Source organism: Urocitellus parryii, chromosome 16 (genome assembly GCF_045843805.1).
Source record: "Urocitellus parryii isolate mUroPar1 chromosome 16, mUroPar1.hap1, whole genome shotgun sequence".
Classification (NCBI taxonomy): Eukaryota; Metazoa; Chordata; class Mammalia; order Rodentia; family Sciuridae; genus Urocitellus; species Urocitellus parryii.
In genome coordinates this window covers 18,624,625-18,642,277 of record NC_135546.1, presented here as the reverse complement: position 1 = coordinate 18,642,277, position 17,653 = coordinate 18,624,625, and positions in this window count along the sequence as shown.

Here is a 17,653-nt window from a genome sequence, read left to right as displayed (position 1 = left end):
TTGTTGGTTTTTTCATGTTTTTCATGCATCTTCCCCTCCATCTCTCTGTTTTCAAGGTGTTGCAAGTTTTACCCTGTAGGGTTATAGTGTCCCCAATGGGTTCCAATAACTTTTTTTAAAAAAAATTATTTATTTTTAAAATACATGACAACAGTGGAATGCATTACAATCCTTATTACACACAGAGCACAATTTTTCATTCCTCTGTATATAAAGTATATTCATGCTAATTTATGCCATTCTACATGTACTCATTCCATTATGCATTACAACTCTTATCGAACACAATTTTCATATCTGATTGAATATAAGGTATGTTGGCACCAAATTTAAAATCTTCATACATGTGTTTTTGAATAATGATGTTGATCATATTCCACCATCCTTGCTAATCCCCTTCCCTTGCTAATCCCCTTCCCCCTCCATTTTCCTCTCTCCCCTCTTCCCTATCTAGAATTAATCTAATCCTACCATGCTCTCCCTCCCTACCCCACTGTGAGTCACTCTGCATATAACAGAGAAAATACTTGGCATTTGTTTTTTGGGTATTGGCTAACTTCATTTAACATAATATTCTCCAACTCCATCCATTTACTAGCAAGCACAATATTTTTATTCTCTTTTAGTGCTGAGTAATATTCCATTGGGTATATATATCCCATAATCTTTATCCATTCATCCACTGAAGGGCATCTATGTTGGTTCCACAGTTTAGCTATTGTGAATTGTGCTGCTGTAAACATTGATGTGGCCATGTCCCTGTAGTATGCTGTTTTTAATTCCTTTGGGTATAGACTGAGGAGTGGGATAGCTGGTTCAAATGGTGGTTCCATTCCCAGATTTCCAAGGAATCTCCATACTGCTTTCCATATTGGCTGCACCAATTTGAATCCCCACCAGCAATGTATGATTGTGCCTTTTCTCCCACATCCTTGCCAACGCTCATTGTTTATATGCATAATAGCTTCCATTCTGGCTGGAGTAAGATGAAATCTTAGTTTTGATTTGCATTTCTCTAATTGCTAAGTTGAACTTTTCATACATATTTGTTGCTCAGTTGTATATCATATTCTGAGAAGTGTTTGTTCAGTTCCTTGGTTCATGTATTGATTGAGTTATTTGTGGGTTTTTTTGTGTGTCTGTGTGTGTATGTGTGTCAAGATTGAGTTCTTCATATTCCCTAGAGATGAGGGCTGTATGTGATGTGTGAGTGGTAAGAGTTTGCTCCCAGGATGTTGGCTGTCTCTTCACCTCATTGATTGTTTCTTTTGCTGAGAAGCTGTTCAGTTTTGATCTGTCTACTTATTGATTCCTGGTTTTAATTCTTATGCTATAATAGTCTTATTAAGGATGTCAGGTCCTAATCCAACATGATGAAGATTTGGACCTACATTTTCTTCTCTTAGGTGCAGGGTCTCTGGTTTAATTCCTAGGTCCTTGATCCACTTTGAGTTGAGTTTTGTGCTTGATGAAAGAGAGGGTCTTAATTTTATTTTGCTGCATATGTATTTGCAGTTTCCCTAGCACCATTTGTTGAAAAGGCTATTTTGTCTGCAATATGTTTTTGGTACCTTTGTCTAGTATGAGATAACTGTATTTATGTGTGTTATTCTCTGTGTTCTCTTTTCTATACAATTGGTCTACTTGTCTGTTTTGGTGCCAGTACCACGCTGTTTTTGTTACTATTCCTCTGAAGAATAGTTTAAGGTCTGGTATAATGATGTTATCTGCCTTCCTCTTCTAAGGATTGCTTTGCCTCTTCTGGGTCTCTCTGTTTTTCCAGGATTAATTTTTATTTCTTTTTCTATTCCATGAGGAATGCCATTGGGATATTGATTGGAGTTGCATTAAATCTGTATAGTGCTTTTGGTAGCATGGTCATTTTGACAATATTAATTCTACCTATTAAAGAAGAAGGTAGAACTTTCCATCTTCTAGGTCGTCTTTAATTCTTTTTATTTAGCATGTTGTAGTTTTCATTGTACAAGGCTTTCACCTGTTTTATTAAATTAATTTAATTTCTTTCAATTCTCATTACCTTATTGTTTCCCTTCGTTCTTTTCCCCCATTATTCTCCTTCTTCTATTTTATTAATCTTTTTATTCATATATGTTTGATGCTTTCTACATATACAGGAAGGTGGAATTCACAGTGGTATATTTTTATATACCCATGTTTTTTTTAATTCATTTGATATTCTCCTTTCCTGGCACTCCCACCCAGTCTCCTTATACTCCACTAATCTTCTCTATATCTTTAGGATATTCAATTCTCCTTTCCCTTTTTGTTTTGCTCTAATTGTTGCATGTGAAAGAAAGCATTTGACCCTTGATCAATCTGATTAATTTTGCTTAGCATGATGTTGTTAATTTCTGTTCATTTACTGACAAATGTCACAATTTAAATCTTCTTTATCGCTGACTAAAAACATATTGTGTGTATCACATTTTATTAATCAATTCATCTATTAACCGGCATGGGAACTGCTTTCATAATTTGGCTATGGTGAATTGGGATGCCAGGAACAAAAATGTGGCTCTATCAAAATATAGTATTAATTACAATTACAGATAGCGAATATTCATGGCTACTCGAACATGCTTTTCTGATACAAATATAAGTCAGGCATAAGAAAACAATCCACTGTTGATCATTATACATAGGCAGTAGCATATTCAAATAAATGTTTCTCATTATGGAAGTAGTGTTACTTATTGGTCAAATATCACTTGCATTTTTGTTTGCTTTTTAATCTTTTTAAATATACTTATTATTATTTTTGCTGTGGTTTTGACTTTTTTCTTGTGCCTGTTACAAATACGTTTTTTCTTCTGGCAAAATATAAGTAAAATCTAATTTACCATTTTTAAGTTTATAATCCCATAGCTTATACAGTCGCCATAATGTTGTCAAACGATCACCAGTGTTTAATTTCTGATATTTTTATACATAAAGAATCAGTTTCTTCTAACACCCATTTACATTCTCCCAAAGAATTAATTTTTGCAACCCTTGTCATTTTTAATGTTTTCTCCTTTTTAGATTCTGTGTAAATTTTAATACTATCCTGTTCTACTGTTTAGATTTTGTGTAAATTTTAATACTGTTTTGTTCACTAGACAACATCTTTTAGAAAGATAAAAGGCATAACATTTTGTTCCTTATGGCTTTGACTTTTAAGAACGGACTGATACATGGGCTCATCCAGGGCAGGGCTGTCAGTGTAGATTCCCTCAGGGGGCAGTTTGTACATTTCAGCTACAGTTCTTGGAACCATGGTGATTGAACAGGAGGAATAATTTGGGGACTTTATGAACTCCAAAGTAAAAAAGGCTGGGAACTAAGTAGAAACATAAGAAGAAAAGTAAAAATAAAAGTTTGAACAAATATTATTCTTAAGATACACTAGGGTCATGATTGATTGTTTTAACTTAATGACATCAGAAATTAATGGGGATTGGTTAAAAAAATATTTCAAGTAGAACTTTTCAGACATTGAAGTTTCTACTACAGATAGGAGACACAGAAACCCACTGAATTCTGTGGTTTTCCAAGAAAATGACTTAGAGTACATTTATGAAATATCTGTCAAACCTCACTATGTTATCAAGGCCTTAGTGGAAACTATTGCATTTGTTTTTATGCTGCTGGTAATAAAACCCAAGGTCTTGCACATGCTGAACAAATTCTGCACCACTTAACTACAACCATAGCTCCATGAAATATTATTATGTAAATGTCTCTGTAGGTGAAAACCTTACAGGTTATTTTGTATTTATGCATAAATTACATATAGTTAATGAAATATAATTCATTATGTCACATAATTATTCAATAATATGACTCATTATAATAAATGATTTTAAAGATATATGCTTAAACTAGCTAACTGCAGTATTTTATATATCTATAATTATAAATCTATGTACATATACAGACATCTATAGAAAAACAGATGTACATACACAAATCTTATCTCCATGGATCTGTATATGTTTATTATAGTTTCAGATTATATCATTCTTAATATTGCTCCTTATAAGTTTCTAATACCATTATATGTGATAGTGCCCATTTTTAAATTGCTTGTTATCTCGCTCAGTATTTTTAAAATATATTTAGTTATCAATGGACCTTTATTTGTTATTAATTTATATGTGGTGCTGAAGATGAAACCCAGTGCCTCATACGAGGTAGAAAATTGCTCTAACACTGAGCCAAAACTCCATCTCTTTTGCCGAGTTTTAAGAGCTCGATGTGTTTTCTTTTTATTCCAGACCTTCATCATATATTCATATATATATTTGGCAAATATTTCATCCAGCTTCTTCTCATTCAGTTAATAGCATATTTCAAAATACAGAATGGTTTTCAACAGAGGAAAAGTTTATTAACTTTCTCATTTATAGATCTTGCTTCTGGCTTTGTTCATGTCAAGGACAAAGCCATATAGAATTTCTGCTATGTTGTCTGACACAAGCTACAAATTTAACATTTTCTTTCAGATGAATGATTTAATTTTTCAAAAGTTGTAAGTTCTGTGTCTAATTCATTTCTTTGCATACAGATGCCAGGGTGTTCATAATTCTTTAAAAAAATCATATCATCTCCAGGGAAATCCTGCCATCTCTTGTGTGTTTTTTGAGTTTATTTCTAGGTTTTCAGTTCTATTCCACGAATCTGTTTGTATATTCTTTGCCACATATCTCACCTTTTGGGGTACTGTAAGTTCATAGTAAATCTCAGTGTCAGATATTTCAGTCCCATAAACTTATTCTACAGAATTGTTGACCATTCTATATGCCTGCATTCTGCATATAGCCTTTAGAAGCCATTTTTTTATATTTGTGCAATAGGTTGTTACGATTTTATCATGGTGGTGTTTAATTAATTTACTAGAGTTGTATATAGCTGAAATCTTAATATTGAATGTTTCTTTGTATGTTTGGTAGTTGTAGGGTCGCCCAATTTACAGGAAGTAGATCAGCAGTGTAGATGACATTCTGGGACTTATAAGTGACATCAGAATGAGGTGAAAGACTGCAATTTTGAGACCCGAAGTAGTGACACTTGTGCCACCCAGTGTCAAAAACATGTTCTTTTTAAAAAATATTTTTTAGTTGTTGATGAACCTTTATCCCTTATTTATATGTGGTGTTGAGGATTAGACCTGGTGCCTCACACATGCTAGGCAAGAGCTCTGCCACTGAGCCACAACCCCCATTTGATTTTCTGCAAATTCACACATTTTGTTTTAGAAAAATAAATTTTAAAGAACATTGACTTTAAACTGACTCCAACTATGAGTCTGTTAATTGGTGAGAATTGTGACTATGGAAGACTAACCATTTCCTTTCTTTGCAAAAGGGATCTGAGATGTGTGGACTTTACAGAATTATTTTCTTATCTGCCCAGAATTAGCTGACTCTCTGCTTAGGAATGAGCCACAGAAGGCCACAGTGTTACAGAGAGGGTTCTCCACAGTTTAGAAAAAATATTTATTCTAACATGTCAGGATTTTAATTTTTTGCTTTTTGTGAACACTGACTATAATCATCTACTAACCTGATTTGTCTTGTTGTTGTTCCTTTCATAAAATCTTGATACCATACAATTCCAATTGGCTCAAGTATTTAAACATTTTGCTATTGAAGATTTTAATTGGTTATTTGTGTAGATGGGGTGATTATGCTCTGATGTCAAGGTAATTCTTCCTATAAAGTAGCTGTGTTTAAGTAACTAGGATCCATCCACACGTGGAGAACCCATGTGGACACTTCTGGTGTGTCTTACTGATCTCATCTTCTTTTTGCACACAGAGATGATGACAGCTCTGTTACTTTTTATGACTCCTAATTTTATTATGTATTTCTCAAAGCCATCATTTTTCTTGGTTATATATCCTTGGTTGTATGAGTTTTAAGTAACTTATTGTTACCATTATTTTTCCATTACAATTATATTAAAAGGTCTTTTTTCTTTTATTATCCATTTCTTTGTCTCAGTTTTTGAACACATACATGCTGCTGTCTGGGCCTCTATTATACCAATTTTATTCACTCATTGAACTGCTTACAGAACTTAATATTTCAAGTCTGTCTTTTGTCTCCAAACATTAATATTTTATGAATATTTTACACATTGCGAATGTGTCATGGATGATACTTGAAACTAATTGTTTGGGGGAGCTCAATCTATCTCATGGATACAAAGCAAAAAGAATAACTCCCAGACTGTTTTCAAAAGCTTTTTTACCACTTTTTGTCTCCCTTGGGCACAATCACCTTATGAGAATATCTTTGACAAGTCTGATTTGCATCTGGAATGTACCACAAATTTCATTCACCGGTGGCATAAAAATTAGGAGTTCGGCTTTTATTCAGTTCTTGGATTGTGGTATATATCTTTGACTTCACTCTGATATGGAATATATATACTGTTTTAGCACTTACTTTCCATTATCTAATTCAGAGGAAAATACGTATCTTATTACATAATTAAAGTAACTCTCCTACATGACAGTCAGTTCTACTAACTCTTAATCCAAACTAAACACTGAATAATGTTTTGTGCATGTGCTATTGTTCTACCAATTTTTTATTTCAGGAGCCATTGACATTCAGGGATGTAGCTATTGATTTCTCTGAGGAGGAATGGGAATGCCTGGATCCTACTCAGCAGAACCTATATAGAGAAGTGATGTTAGAGACCTACAACAACCTGGTCTTTGTGGGTGAGCATAACTTTTCTTCAAAATTCCTAATTATTATTATTTAATTTTCTTCCCTTGAAGTATATCTTTTGGGAACTTCACCATAAAAATTGGATGATTCAGATTTGTGTTTTCAATAAAAAGATGGGGTAGTTCTTGATGCTGACAAGAAAATATTAAGTTTCTTTTCATCCTTAATGTTTTCCTTTGTTGGCATTATGTACATCCTTCACTTGACATATGGTTGACTTAGAGAAATGCAGTCATGTCAAATACTGTGGCCCACATATAGCAGAGGACATAGTTGAGGTAGAGGAGGAAGCCTAAATTCAAAAACTTTGATTGAGAAGTTATCCAGCAGAGAAGATTTTTGAGAAGCTTGAATTTCTTTCTCTTGTAATCATAGAAGAACCTGTCCTGTGTTTTGTGCTTTCAAATAATCTAGTCTCCCGATTTTCCTCCAGTAATGTATGCATACATGCAAATTAACAACAAAACACTCCCCTTGCCTTGTGAGTGTCGATATTATCTGACAACTCTTCCATAATTTTTATAGATATTTTTTAGTTGTTAATGAAATTCCCATTTATTCATATGTGGTGCTGAGGATCAAACCCAGGACCTCATACATGGTAAGCAAGCCCTCTACCACTAGTCTATAACTCCAGCCCCTCTTCCATTATTTGCAGGAATTTTTTGTACATTTCTGGAGACCAAGAGGTCAACCCATTGTAATACATTAATATCACAAGTCAGTTACTCTAAACTTATTTGTACATTTTTTCACTAAAATTTCCTTATCAGAGTTCTTTCTGATATGTGTAATGGAGTTTTTGTGAAATTATCTGCCATGGAATGAATGTCAAGATGGACAAAGACTGCTCTTTTGAGAGATGGTTTAAGTTGCACTTGAATAAGAGGATTTGTAAAATAACACATCTGTGTATATTTATAATTTGATTGGTTATTTTTTTCCTTATTTTTTCATTGTGTATATTAGATTCCATGTTGTGGACTAGGTTTCCCCATATCAGTTCATTGCTTCACAAATTAAGATATGCATGACTCTTGTTTGTATTGCCAATAATGTTATATGTGCTTTTGCTTGTATAAATATTAAGCCTCTTTTGTCTATGACTTTTATATTTTATCTTGGTTGGCTTTTAATCTGCCCATGTACGTAGAAATTGACATTTTCTATATGTAAATGTAATGTGGATTGATCGCAGTGATACTCTAATGCTGAACTACACCCCAAGCTCCTTTTCATTCATAGTTTGAGAGAGGTTCTCACTAAGTTATTGAGGATGTCTTGAATTTGCAATTCTCCTCCTTAAGACTTCCTAGTAGCTGAGATTACATGCATGCCCATCATTTGTATATTGATGAGTTTGTTCTTATTTATAGGATAAAGACCACATTATTTTAAAAGAAGGTTTGAGAAATGTTACAAATCTCTTTTATATATTGTTTGTAATTTTCATTATGATCAAAACTACAAAATAAACCTTACTGTCTCCAAGAATTTAAATATACAGTTCAGTCACATTAATTCAAATTGTTATGCAATATAAAAAGTTTAGATCTCTAAAAAGTTTAGATCTCAAAAATAAAAATAAAAATAAAAAACTATGCCTAGGAAGCAAGGGCTCATTTCTGTCTCCCCATCACAAAACCATTCTCTTTTCTTCAGAAAACTGCTACTTTAGAGATGTCATGCTTATAGAATTCTGCAGTATTGTTTCTGTGACATTTCAGTTAACCTAGTGTATATACATTTTGTAAAATATATAATTAGAATAAATTCTTTGACTTCAAAGTTCTATAGTTTCTATATTCCAATATGGCTCATCGTTCTTTTCAAGGGATATTTGGTCTGCATCCCCATGATGGCTCTGTTGAATAACAATGTCAAAACACTGGTGTGCAATGTTATTAATTTGCTATTGATGTGAAGGTTATTGCCACACTCGCTAAGAAGTCTATCTAAGTCCATGTCTGCATTTTCAATTTAATGTTGTAAATTTTACTATATTTTGAAGCAGGGAAATCGTCGTATTTGTACTTTGAGGGCTATTCATAGAATTTAAATGTTAGATTTCTCTGCAAAAAAAAATATTTTTAACAATGGGAGTCTGATGCATATTACCTGGAGTCTCTAGTTAGATTTAAAACATGTTTATAATACTTAAATTTGTCTTTCAATACTTGAACAACAGCATAGCCAAGGGTGTTCAATAACTGACATATATTTAGGGATTTTTGAACATTCCTATCACTTTTGACTTCAAAATTTTATTCCATGTTAGTTACAAAATAACTATCACTTAAATATTTATTAACCTTTGTTTTAATACATAAAATTGGTCTATCCAGCATAATATCCCACTTGTGATTAAGAATAGGGATTCTATAAGTCTACAATAGTTTCAAATATTTTCAAAGTCTTATGCTCTGCAATTACTATTTTGCTTCACTGTATTTCCCTTTTCAGGAAGTGGGGATTGATGTCTCCTAGGATGACAGTGATTCTTTGTTTTCATTCAACTCTCTCAATGTTTTCTTTGTGTGTTTGGGGAGTAGGATATACATTGCAAAAGTATTTACTCTTAATTCAGAACCTAGGGAAATGTTCCTTTTCTTTATTTTGCTTCTTTTCAAAGTCTTTTTAAAATTTAAAATGATTTCTATATCCTAATACTGTCTTACACTATATTTAGACTGCACAGGTTTTTTTGGTCACTTTTCTATGTGTCATGTTTGTATCCCTTTGCTTTCAGTATGTGTGTGTCCTTAGATTTAGAGTATACTGTGGACTACCTGGAGTTGTAAGTTTTAGAGGTAATTCAGATAGCCAAGGTTTGTTTTCATCAGAATTTTGTAATCTTAAATTTGCCAATAAAAATATCTTAAAATGAAGAAACTCCTACTCATACTTTGTATGAGGATCAACTTGACTTCACTTTTTAAAAAATTCAATATATTTGTGGCTTTTCAAAACTATATTATTGTTACAGGTATATATTCTATTAACAGTTTTGCTTTTATGCTTTTCTTTCAAATTTTATTCCAAAATTTTTTGTGTCCCATTATTACAATAAAATCAATTGTTTGAGCCAAGAAATGTTTATAATTTCATATGACTTGTGTTGCTGTGCACACTTACATTTCAGTATGAAGGATTACCTTTCATACTTTTGGGAGAACAGATCTAGTGTTGATGAATAGTGTGTGCATTTATATCTTTAAAGTCTTTATTTTCCTTCTCTTTTGAAAGATAGTAGCTGTGAATATAATGTTTTGGTTGATAATTTTATCCTTCCATCCCTTGAAAATAGCCCTGAATTCCATTCTGTGTTGTGAAGTTTTGACTAAGGATTTTACAATTATGTAGTTACACATTTCTAGGTGACCCAACTTTTTCTCTTGGATGCTCTGAATATTCTCTGTAAGTTTTAAAACTTGGATTAAAACCTGCTTTGAGTCTTTACAACTTTGAGCTGCTTTGGATGTTTTATTTTCCTTATTTTTTGAGATGCATTTATTAGTACTGGAAAGAGAATACCACTTTACATTTTTTACCTTGGCTGGCTTTGAAATTTTGATCCTTCTGGCTCAAGCTCCTATGTTGCTGTGTACAACCACCCCATGACTCTTTCAAACATTTTCTAAAGAAGGACTTTAAAAACACATTTTCTGCTTATTACTATTAACAATTCTTGACTAAATTTAATTCCATTTTTGTGTGTGTTGGTTTAATTCAGTCAACTTCTTTTAAATGATAATTTACTATTCCCTTTGAGTACTTCATAACTTATTTTCTGTTGGAAAGCAGGAACCCCTTTTTGAACAGTCCCCAAATATTTGCATATTTCATATGTATCTTTTTTAATGAAACAGAAGAAAGTTGGTAGATTTTTAAATATATTGTGAAGGAGGAAAGGCTTTGTGTAACACAATGTATTTTCCTCTACTATATTACTCTTCATAGTAATGTACTCATCGTGGATACTGTGAACACCAAGATGATTTGGAAAGTTCTCAAAGTAATTTTCTGTGTACATTTTTATTTGATTTATATGTTTCTGTATTAACAATGGGCTGAGATTTAATAACCTACTCCCCTGTTGATGTTCCTTTATTGCTGTAATTTCTTATGTTTGCAAAATATACTCAGCCCAGTACAGTAAGTAAACATGATTATTATTTTTATTTCAGCCATGACTTCTCATCACCCTGAAGAAATTTTACCAGAGCAGGGAATACAAGAGAGAGAGGGAAGATATGGAAATTATGACATTAACCATTTACAACTAAGAAAACAATGGGAAAATATAGGTGAGAGTAAAGTTCAAAAATCATATTATAGTGGTCAAAACCAATTAGTAGTCCCATTTTATGATAAAAATGTTATGGTCAAAGGACACCAGAAACAATTAATATCTGAAAAAACTTCAGTTTATTTCACTTACTTCTGAGGAGCTGTGTGTCTGTAAGAATATATCCACAGCCATTTTTGAAGTGAAAAGAAATGTGGAAAATTTGAAATCTTGTCCATGCATCAGTTATTAACTTGGCCAATTATAAATGTAGCACTGAGTTAAACTTCCATTCAAACATTTGCACAGAGAAGATATTTTTAAAAGTGAAAATTTGAGAATTTCTTTACAAAATGTCCATTTTTCTGCAACAATACAGTAATTTCTCCTTGTGCCCAAATAGACAATATTAAGAATTATAGAAAGGTTTGTAATTCCCCACTATTGCTCAATGATAATTCTGATACAGATTTCTGGAAAGTGCACTATATACATAATGCTATAAGTAACACCATTAGCCATGTCTCTATCCTGAGTAATTACCAGTATATTTACATTGGTGATAAAAGTTATGAATATAGAGAAACCCTAGGCATTTTCTAAAGGAAACATACCAAGATGAAAAATTTGGGAAAGTTTGCTTCAGTCCAGACAAAACTTGCAAGTGTAAGGTATATGAAAGGGTTCTTTATCACAGTGCAGAGCTTGCTCAATGCAAGATAATTTATAGAGAAAGAGAGCCATATATGTTTAAAGAATATATCAAAGCATCGGCTTGCTCAACATCTTCTAAACACAGTAGATACTATGACAGTGATAAACCCTACAAATTTAAAGAATGCATAAAAACTTTTAGTGAAAGGTTACAACTTGTTGAGCATCAGAGGATTTATACTGAACTAAAGACCTCTAAACGTAAAAAGTGTGGCAAAGACTTAAAAAAATTTTCAACACTTACTCAACACCAAAAAATTTTTTCTGCAGAGAAGACCTACCAAAGTGAAGAATGCAATGCACTCAAGAACTTTACTCAACATCACAGTGTTCATACAGGAGATGTGCAATGCAAATGCAAAGAAGGTGACAAAACTTCTAATAAAATCTCCAATCTTATTTGTCACCAGTCAACACACCCTGGAGAGATGCCCCACATATATAAACAATTTTGCGAAGCTTTTAGTCAAAAACCAAGCCTTAAAAATTACCAGAGAATTCATACTGGAGAGAAGCCCTTCAAATGTAAAGTGTGTGGCAAAAGTTTTAATATAAACTCGCAACTTCATCGCCACAACAGGATTCATACTGGAGAGAAGCCATACAAATGTAAATTGTGTGGCAAAAGTTTCAGTCAAAAATCATCAGTTACTCATCACCACCGAATTCACACTGGAGAGAAGCCCTACAAGTGTAAAGAGTGTGGCAAAGCTTTTAATAGCATCTCACATCTCTATCGCCACAACAGGATTCATACTGGAGAGAAGCCCTACAAATGTAAAGTGTGTGGCAAAAGTTTTAATAGAAACTCAAATCTCTATTACCACAACAGGATTCATACTGGAGAGAAGCCCTACAAATGTACAGTGTGTGGCAAGAGTTTCAGTCAAAAATCATCACTTACTCATCACCTGCGAATCCACACTGGAGAGAAGCCCTACAAATGTAAAGAATGTGGCAAAAGTTTTAATCATAAAATAGTACTTACTCAGCACCTGAGAATCCACACTGGAGAGAAGCCCTATAAATGTACAGTGTGTGGCAAAAGTTTCCGTCACAAATCATCACTTACTCATCACCAGCGAATCCACACTGGAGAGAAGCCCTACAAATGTAGAGAATGTGGCAAAGCTTTTAATCAACAATCATCACTTTCTCGACACCAGAGAACCCACACTAGAGAGAAGTCCTATAAATGTGAAGAATGGCAAAGCTTTTAATATTGAAGATCACATCTTACTAAACATTACAGATTTTATACTGGAGAGAAGTTTTACAATGAAAACATTGCATCAGTGTCTTTAAGGATGAATCAACCCTATTTCACAGTACTTCAACACTATTTCACACCAGAGATATGATAGCACAGAAATCGTATAAATGTAAAATAGAGATATGATAGCACAGAAATCGTATAAATGTAAAATAGTCTCCAATAGTTGTTCACACCCTACTCAGCAACTCAGAATTCATACCAGTGAGAGAATGTGCGGAAAAATTTTTGCAAAGCTTTTGGGCATTGATCAAACATTTTTAAAACACTGGAGGATTTATAGCTCATAGAAACCCAAAGAATGTGTCCAAGACTGTATTCAAATTTCCAAATTTCTGACCTCATATCTGTAGCAAATGTGGAGTAGCATTTGTCCAAAGTGTGTCCCTTAGATAACAGCAAAATATTTACAAAAACACCTTGAGAAATATAAAGATGGTAGTAAGTTTTTATCAATAGCCAATCCTGTGAAGTATTTGGGACCTAGGAGGGAAAAAAATCATTTAAATGTAGAAAATGGGTAATTGCTTTTGACATTTGCTGAAAATTTTCTTAACATCTTTAGCTGATATTGTAGAAATAAGGAAATACAAGTATAGAATTGTGCATCCCTAAAAGGATATAATTTTAGTATAAATCAACAATTAATAAAGAGTCTCATTTTTCACAACTGGAGAAATAATAATACTCAGAGTTGATTATTTCAGAAGTCTCTTAAGATTTATATGAAATTTAAAATTTAAATTTTTAAGCGCCTCTTAAACTTAGGGGCACTTAATCAGTAAACCACATCCTCAGATTTTTTTTTTCTTTTTTATTTAGAGATAGGTTTTGCTAAGTTGTATAGGGCCTCACTATGTTATGGAACCTGACTTCGAACTTGCAAAGTTTCACACGTCCCTAGGGTCCCGGCATGGTCCACCATGCCCGTTTTACAGAGCATTTTTACTTATATTTCATTACAGATGCAATTCGTTACTAAATAAAGTGTGAATTTCTTAATGTAAACCCTGTCATGCATTTAATGATGTTATTTGGTCACACATCTCCCACTATTCACTTTGCTAATGGATCAATGCAATAGTAAAACATTCTATTGGGTAAATAATGCTATAACGTCTCCACTAATTATTTCATATGTTTAATCAAGCATTATTTGGAGAATATTATTTATGTAAATTATATACTCTCTTGTTTGTAATTATTGGAAAATTAAGAGAGTTATAGGAAGGACCTAGGGATATTAAATAATGCCCAGATATCCCTAGTTTGAATCATGAGTTTAACATTTCACCTTATAGAGTAGCAGTACACCCTAAGGGATCTACAACTCCGGAGAGTTATACAACCTCCCAGTTAGGGAGAGGAGAAAGACCCAAGAGACTAGGAGCCAACGTGCATATTCAGGCAAAAAAGGAGGGTTGCTGAATGGGGAAATAGTCTTAAGGTTTCCTGGGGAATCCACAGGTCCATAGGCACATCCTGACTCTTAGACTGAAGAAACCATGCAGTTCCTCATGAATCCATGACATTCATCACTGAGGTGACTATACTCGCCTCTAGTATAGGAAAATCATCACAATTTGGGACCACTTCTTTAGTTTTGGATACCCAGTAAAAAAGGGTAACTAAAAACATGTAAAATGATGACTGTAAAAAGAAAAAGACATACTGTAGGAGCATTTATGTCCCCACATTTTTTATTTCATTATATATTTTGATTTTGTAGACCCTTTGGTTCTACTTAATAATTTACAATATAATGTTGGTTATACTTATTGGGTTATACGATAGATAGCATGTGTCATGGTTTCCCAGAACCCTCTGCAACCCAGTAATTATAAGATACTATAAACTAACCATGTCCCTCCTCAGATCTTACAGCTCCAAGAGCCCATGACACCACAGAGAGAGAAACACAATTTTGATTGAAATAAACCGCTAGACTCTCAGCTACAAGTCCTGTTCAAAAAGTAAAAACACAATATTCTCTTCATATGTGAGCCCTTAGGGTCAACAAAACACCACCCACTAACATGTCATTTAACTTTATTTGTGAAAATAAATATTGAAATATAACGATAAGTTCTAGGAGAATAATATTCACACCATTCTTCATTCCAAAGGGTAAATATCTAGGTTTCATGCTTATCTCCACATTATTTTATGCAGAAAACTGACTTCATTTTGCATATGAGAGTTTAAGCTATTTATAAGGCCAGGAGGGAAGATTCAGTCCTAGAGGTCTAAGGAAAATACTAAAGATCTTCTCTTTTCTTGATTGATTGATGTCTGCGCTCCTTGATGAAATAGATAAAGAATGCTGATTTCTCAATGCATCTGGCTGGGTGGCTCACTCATTGGAATCCCAATTTATTTAGTCATCTCAAGGCTATCACTCCCTCCTCTAAGATCTGACCTGTTCTTGGGAGGACTTGGTGTTCTTAGGGGTTCACCAGGTCAAGATGTTGGAATGAAGTTTTGTTTGTTCTAACTTGTATTTATTCGGCCTCGCTTTCAATACAAGTTAGAACAAGACTTCAGACTCTCACCTGTGGAGAGGATGCTCTGCCCAGCACTTCCCAGTCAGGACCCTGTAGTGCTCTTTGGGACTCCCCAGTACATAGGTTCAGTGGTTGGGTTTTCCTAGTCTGGCAGTACAGTTGCCTGTGTCTGTTACTTTTGCTTTCTCTCTTGCTTTCATAGTATTAATCAAGAAACACTGTCTTGTGTGAAGAGAGTGTCTTCCTTATCTATTGGATCTGACCTGCCAAGTTGAGCAGCTTCCCACATGCTTAATGTCACAAACACATGTATGTGTCATCTAATCAGTAACTAGAGTATCTTTCAACTGCATGATTTTTTATTGCATCGGGGAGGAAATTGAGAATGCTTTGAGTGCCCACAGCACTATTCATAGTATAACACTGCTCTGTAATGTTTCCTCTCTGCTCAACTTGTAAGTATTGTTCTTGTGCTGCTTTGTAAAACAAATAGAAAAGAGTTGTAAACCAAAAATTTTGTGATTATAGCTAGTTGCGCAGACTGACTTGGGCAACCCTATTTACCATTGTTGTTTTGTATGGGCTCAAGGTAGTCTTTTATACTTTTATTTAACCTTAATGACATTACCATTCATTGAAGAGTTTTTAACTCACAAACCTTCTCGGTATACAAATTTTCCCTTGTCATTTTTAAAATTTCTTACTCTTTTTAGGGATTCATGATAGTAGAGCAAATTTTGACATATTATACATGGAGTAAAACTCATTTTAGTTAGCATTCCATCCTTGAGGTGTACATGGTGTGGACCTTCCCTGGTGGTGTATTTATATATAAACATTGAAAAGTTGTGTCTGATTCATTCTACTGTCATTTGTACTCCTATTTCCGTTTTCTTCCCTTCAATCCAACTTAGTCTAATCCACTGATTTTCTATTCTCTCCCCCCTTGTTGAGTGCTTTAACATCTCTATATATAATGTATTATATGTAATGTCTGTTTCATTCTACTATCATTTCTATCCCCATATTCCCTACCCTACCTGCAATCGTCTCTACTTAATCTAAATAACTATTTTTCCCCACCCCCATTGTGAATTAGCATACACTTACTGGAGAGAACATTTGGCCTTTGTGTTTCTGTGTGTGGGGGGGGGGGTGGGGCTTATTTCACTTAGCATGGTATTCTTCAGCTGTATCCTTTTACCACCAAAGGGCATAGTTTCATTCATCTTTAAAGCTAAGTAATTTTCCATTGGTGGGGGAAATTATATATATATATATATATCACATTTTATTTATCCATTCATCTGTTGAAGGAAACATAGGTTGGTTTTATGGTTTATCTATTGTGAATTGTGCTGCTGTAAACATTGGTGCGGCTGTGTCCCTGTAGTATACTGTTTTTAATTCCTTTAGGTATAGTCCGAAGAGAGGGATAGCTGGGTCAAATTATGGTTCCATTCTGGATTTTCAAGGTGTCTCCATAATGCATTCCATGGTGGTTGCACCAATTTGGAGTCAATCTCATGAGCAATGTGTGAGTGTTCCTTTTCCCCCACAACCTCACCAACATTTATTGTTGCCTGTATTATTAATGATTGCCATTCTGACTGAAGTGAGATAAAATCTTAAAGTAATTTTGATTTACATTTTCCTAATTGCTAGATGGGTGGAATGTTTTTTCATATATTTGTTAATGGTTTATATTTCTTCTGTGAAGTTGTCTGTTCAGTTACTGAGTCCATTTGTTAATTGGTTTTTGTTGTTGTTTGTTTTAATTTTGAGTGCTTTATATACCCTAGACATTAGTGCTTTTTCTGAATTACATGTGGTAAAGATTTTATAAAATCTGTAGGTTCTTTCTTCACATTATTGTTTCTTTTGCTGAGAAGCAGCTTTTTAGTTTGAATCTATCCCCTTGATTTATTCTTGATTTTTAATTTTTGTGCTGTAGGGGTCTTTTATGGAAGTCAGATTTTGGACCAACATTCACCTCAGATTTTTAAATGGCACTCCAAGTGCATGAATGTTTCAGTTTTATTGTTTCTCTTACTATCTTGCCTTATAGATCTACATGTTCTAAAGAGTCATGAAATGATCTAGCTTCACATACATGATTTTCTGATGACTG